The sequence below is a fragment of the Urocampus carinirostris genome, chromosome 1, assembly GCF_059441175.1.
Source record: "Urocampus carinirostris isolate Australia breed hairy pipefish chromosome 1, RoL_Ucar_1.0, whole genome shotgun sequence".
NCBI classification, from domain to species: domain Eukaryota; kingdom Metazoa; phylum Chordata; class Actinopteri; order Syngnathiformes; family Syngnathidae; genus Urocampus; species Urocampus carinirostris.
Genome location: NC_142349.1, coordinates 20,901,086 through 20,906,985, shown reverse-complemented (window position 1 = coordinate 20,906,985; position 5,900 = coordinate 20,901,086). Strand labels below are relative to the sequence as shown.

General features: G+C 38.9%; 1 pseudogene; it reads right to left on the bottom strand.

Moving 5' to 3' along the window:
- Positions 1-5,417: 5,417 nt before the first annotated feature.
- Positions 5,418-5,552, bottom strand: LOC148373869 (U2 spliceosomal RNA; annotated as a pseudogene).
- Between the last annotated feature and the right edge of the window lie 348 nt (positions 5,553-5,900).

The window sequence follows — 5,900 nt, the reverse complement described above, 5'->3', positions numbered from 1 at the left end:
ATTATGTTTACAAAATGGGTGAGCTCCATCTGCATACATTGACAAATCCTACAATTATCATGAGCCTTTTTCATGTGAGTGCGGCAATGCAGCTGCAGTGCCTCTCTTCACATTCTATGATTGCCACGTTTGATATTTCCTGCCCATAATTGTTGGAGGCTGCTTTGCAAATCTAGATTGGTCGGTGAGTGCGCTCAGTGTGTGCTCTCGTTTCAGCACAGCGTTGACAGGTCTTCATCACATGCAAGTGGGAAAGGTCTTGATGAACTGCAGAACCTCCTCAAAGCGGAAGAGGAATGAAACAGAGAGGCAGAGACCCCACTGTGGTTAAATGGTATGGACCAGGTGGAGCGAGCATGTGAGATGAGGCGCAAGGATGCAGGGTGCGATTCAGCCTGCACCTGGCTCTCACTTGAGATTTCACCGACACCGCGAGCTGATTTCAAGAGCCTTGTGATGTGCACCCTCCTCTACTTTCAGGTGTCACTCTCTTTTTTCTTCTACGTGGATCCCATCATTACCTGCTGATTACAGTGCTGTCGTTTCTTGAATAACTGGAAAGAAAGTGATTGGCACTGCAATGAAAGCGTGCAGCCCAAGTTTGCTCAAGCTTCTTGTTTACATGACCCTCAAGGCCACTGCAGTTGTGTTTACAAGTCTATGGGTGCTTTGTGCGGTGCACTTTTTGCCTTTTCCTCACGCTGGCAAAGAACCGATGCAGAAACGTGTTTTTATTCTATTTCAAGAATTTTAGTGAGTAGAAGCCTTACTGGTCTTTTTTGCCAATGATACAACACTGTGTGTTGATAATGACTCAAATCATCTTGAAGAAACCGTAAAAAAAGAATTCTAAAAGTGACACACATAAAAGTACATACAAATTGGAAGAAAAATACATTATGATGAGTGCATTGTCTTTTACGGCAACAGTTTTTCTTTAATCAATAAGTAAACGTGTTTAAGATGAAATACAGGGCTAAAATCAGATGTAAGTACAATAAGAAGTCTTGTACATAGATATTTTCTGTTTATTTAAGCTATAATTCTAGAAATAGAGCGAAATAATACGACTTTCGGGTTTTCCATGTCAATTCCAGTTTTGCGATCTGTTTGCCATTAGTAGTCTCAAACATTGGCTGAAAGGACGATTGCATGTCCAGTCCATCTCCATCCATGTTAAAGGATTAACAAGGTAAAACCGCACGTTTCTAAACGTGTTTATATGATATATTAACAACTATATCTTGTAACAGTTTGGAAAAGAAGTAAAGTTCATACACTATATTTTTGTGAACTTATTGGCACATTGTCTCAATGTATTATGATGTACTATTGCAGTTTTCACCATGTGGACAATGAATTAAAGCGTCAATTAAACATCCTCTGTCTTATCGGTATTTAGCTCGCTGTCATGAGATTCAGATCGACATGAATACAATTAAAATTGAAAGTGTTACTAATCACAAAGTGTTCAAAATATTACTTGAGGAAAAACTAAATTTTGGAACTAGATACAATACAAATCAAGACTGGAAGAAATATTTATGGGATGCTCAAAAATCCTAAACCCAAAAGATCTACATATCATTTATTGCTCACTTTAGGACTCATAGCTCCCTAAATACCAGGGTTGTAAGGTCACCAGTAGCAGTGACTGGAGAAGCTTCTTCATCTGACTCAGATACAGCACCTTTGTTGTCTTGTCACCGTTGTTTTTCAATGGACAGCATCATCCTGCTCTTTAGAGATTAACCGGACCTCGTCAATTATGGGCAGCGACGTTTGTGTGACAATAATGATACTAAATCCTAAATCACTGGGGGAAAACTATTTTGTTTTGAAATTTTGAGTATCACATGGTACAATACGCATTACTGTACATAATTTGTGGCTTTCATATTTTTGTTGAAAAATCAACTTGTGGTGATGACATTACATCCTATGCTGTAATGATATATTAAAGGCACAGCTACATGTTTTTAACTTCCACACTTTATTTAAGGTAATTTATTGTAAATGCATTCATCATAGCAATATATTATCTAATTTATTTTTATTGTGCAGAGAAATTTGGAAACACCTATCCCACAACCTTAAATTCTATGTAGAGCAAATAAACCCAGCACAAATTTGAGTCCCACATTTTTTTGTTACGGGTGGCTTGCTTTGGAATGGGTGTAATGATGGCATCGCCTTTTGGACTGCAACTAAACGTACCAATTCACCAAGTACCATGATGGAATCTGATAACATGAAGCTTTGAATGTAATTAAAACTTCCAAGGCTATGTACAGACGATCCCTTACTTATGACCATTCGACTTACGCAAAACGGTCGATACGAACATTTTTTTATGATGTCGAAAAATATCCGGACATTGCTGCAAGTTAGATTTTCTATCATGTTCACCTTTTTCCAGGTACAGGACAGTACTGTAGTGCTCCATTCTGCCGCGTGGCGCTGTGAGAGGTCACCCAGCATCCACCTCGAAGAGGAAATCCAGCTTCTACTTCCTGGTTGGTGTGTAATCATAACAACGTGTACTGTATCTCTAGTACTTTGACGTTTTCATTGTTTAATGTCTCGTGCATCCATTTAAAATGGTTGGTGTAAAGCTTAAAGAAGAAGTGAGTCGTTTTTTTTCAAACAAAACTGGAATAAGAAAGCTTGATGCGGTTGAGAAAATGGTCAAAACGTTTTTTTTCGGCCACTTTTTACCACAGAGGAGGAAGTAGCTCATCTCCCAAAGGTAAGTTAAACCTCACTTTATTTATCTTTAGAGAGCATTTCAATTTGTGAAGTGTTTATTTTTTAGTACAAAACAATACAGCATACGTATAAAAGCCTTAAATATACATATATATTCCTTTAACATACCAAAGATACTTAAGAACAACTACTTAAACACGATCGTCCGGAACCTAACTCGTTCGTAGGTTGGGCAGCGTCTGTATTGATGAAATAATGTTCTCACCGTTTGAGGTCATTAGCTGTGTAAAGACACCTGTCCACCCCATGCAATCAGTTGGACTTTAACTAGAACATGGCGAAGACCAGAGAGCTGTCCAAATACACCAGAGATGAAATTGTACACCTCCACAAGGCTGGAAAGGGCTATGGAGCAATTGCCTTTGGTGGATTACAGCCCCATAGCCAATCACTGTTTGTGAAACAGATGATGTTTCTTAACCCCAGGTAGTTGGCGTTCAACGTTAAATCAACAGGTTTTTCGCGAAGGCCTCTGGGTAGATTTCTCTGCCTAGCAACAACTAACAGCCAAAATGTGATAAGTAAAATGCTACAAAATGAAAGCAGCGCAACTAGGGAGACCCAATGAAAGGAAGCTGACAGTCAATATTGAATTATTTAGTAAGTACTTATGGGCAAATTACACTGTAATTAACATCACATGATTCATATATTTTGGGCCAGCAGAGAAGACCTTGCAGGCCCATACTGTCCACCAATGGTTATACATGTTTTAATTCAGTTTAGTGTGTTTCGTTTTGATCCGAGCAGGGGTGCAAAATGGAATAATATTTTTTATCTAAAAGTGGGTGTGTCTATATACTTTGACCTTGATGCATTACATTTTTCTTTGTTCCCATTGAGTCTTTGTGCTTTTACGGGTTACTAAAGTGAGGAGGAGTAGTGATCTCTGTGAGAACTCACTGTTGATGGTATGTCCCCAATGACCAGTAGAACCCCGTTAATAGTAGTGCCGTGCCTCAGCAATCATTAGCATATCATTATTTCTGCTTAGGTGCACCCATCATCACCGGCAACTGCACCGTCCCCAGAGTGAGCATCAGATGCCCCACTGTGGCAATTCAACATCATTAGCAAACTTGACTGGTTGGAGGAATTAGAGACGCAACATTACACAGCACCATGCAGCGGGCCAATGGTTGGAAAACTAGATCCTATCGTTTCTCTTGTGGCGTGGTGCTCAATGAAACCTGTGAAGAAACATTGAGAAAAATGAGGTGAAAAATCGGTTGCAACGGTTAGGCGAACCATCTTGGTCTTTGGTAGCAGATGACAACATTATCGTAGATTTCAAATATTGTCACGGAAGTCTACATAGTACATCTTGCCGTAAGTAAATATGTGCCACATTATATTTGTAACAATTATTATCATTATTAAAGGGGAATTTCAAAATCTCCAAAAGATTTTCAGTTTCTAACTAAGTAAAAGCATTCCTTGATTAAGGATGCAATTCGTACCTTTGTTGTACCTTACCTTGGTGCTTTCATAATTTACATCTTGTGGGGACATCTTGTGCAACACTTATCAAAATACAGTGGAATCGTTTGTTACAGTACAAAAGCAAGCACTGCAGATTGTTCACAAGGCTGGGTATCCGGATTATAAGCATGAGCTGTTTTTGCAGTCCAAGTTGTTCAAATGTCAGGACCTTGTCAAATATATAACAGTTTTATCTAATTTAAAGCTTTTAACAACATTTTGCAAATACATTTATATAAAATGTTTAAAAATCAAGAAAGGGCTCATAATTTGAGAGGTTATAGAGAATTTAAAATACCTAGAATTCTAATAACGCGTAAAAGTTTTGGTGTGTTTGTGTGTTGTCAAACTCTGTAACAGTCAGACTTCACATCTAAAGCAATGCAAAGATATACCCAGGTTTTACTTAATCTACTTACAGCTGGTCTGGTCACAGTATGCACTTCAAGGGTCTTAGTTGGCCCTGTGATATACGTTCTCTCACTATTGTTGGCATTTTGTTCTTGGTCTTGTGTCCCTAACATTGTTTGTATTTTGTCCTGACCATTGTTAGTACTTGTCCTTATCAGTTTTGTGTGAAATTGTAAGTTTGAAATGTTTTTTTTTTTTCAAATATTCCCTGTGGGGAATGGTGCTGTGTTATCGATTTGATTTAAATACTTCTTCCCTGTAAGAAAAAAATGGAATGGGGATAGGCATTGAAAAGCTTTTGCTTCAGCCTACTCCCTTTGGACACATGTTTATATACATTATTGTATTGACCTATCTACCTATTGTATCTGTTTTTTTGCTTTTGTTTTTTTGGGTGCAAATATTTTGTCATTTTTGTTTGGTAATTAGTTGTAGTGTTGTTTTTTGTATGCGGTTCCTAAATAAGGCCTTAAGTAATCAATTGATTGCAACCATTGAGGAGAAACCGGCTGAGGTTGACAATGAGGAACACACTGTTACTGCACTTACTGTACGTTTACAAATAAAGTCACTGTAACTTTAAATGCACATACAAACGGGGGTTTTTAAAGGTTATTGATCTATATTCGTTATTCATTATCCATTATCCGTTATCGGTCAGTTCATAATACGCTACAAAGCCTAGGAGCCGGGACACTTACTCTCAGCCAAAAGGCTAAGCTAAGGTCCTAGCCCTAAAGCCTTGCTGCGATCATTGCGAATGCACCGTTCCCGGAGGTACTGCAATACCGGGCCGATGCGTGGAGTGGACAGAGCAAGCTCATATTCCATCTCCGAAATGCAAAAATCAAAGATAGTGACTTCATAGAAAGTTCACAAAAGGCTGATATATACAGACAAAAACAACAGCCAGCAAATACCTTTTTTTATATATTTGTAGTTGTTTGCATGCACAAACTTGAATGCTGAAGCTGGAGGTGAGAAATATCGACTGGTAAGCAGTCTATGTGACGGCTCTTGAAAGTAAAATTTCCTATTTAATTTGTGGGGACTCGAGTCGAGTAAAGTTGATTTGGTCCAACAGCATCCAATGGCACCCAGTGGTGACCAATGGCACTAAATGGCGCTCGATGGCACCCAATGGCACTCAATGGCACCCAATGGCCCTCAATGGCAGCCAACGAAACTAGATGCCGACAACGTGGTCCGCTCGGGGTAGCCTCTCGATTCGGAGTTGA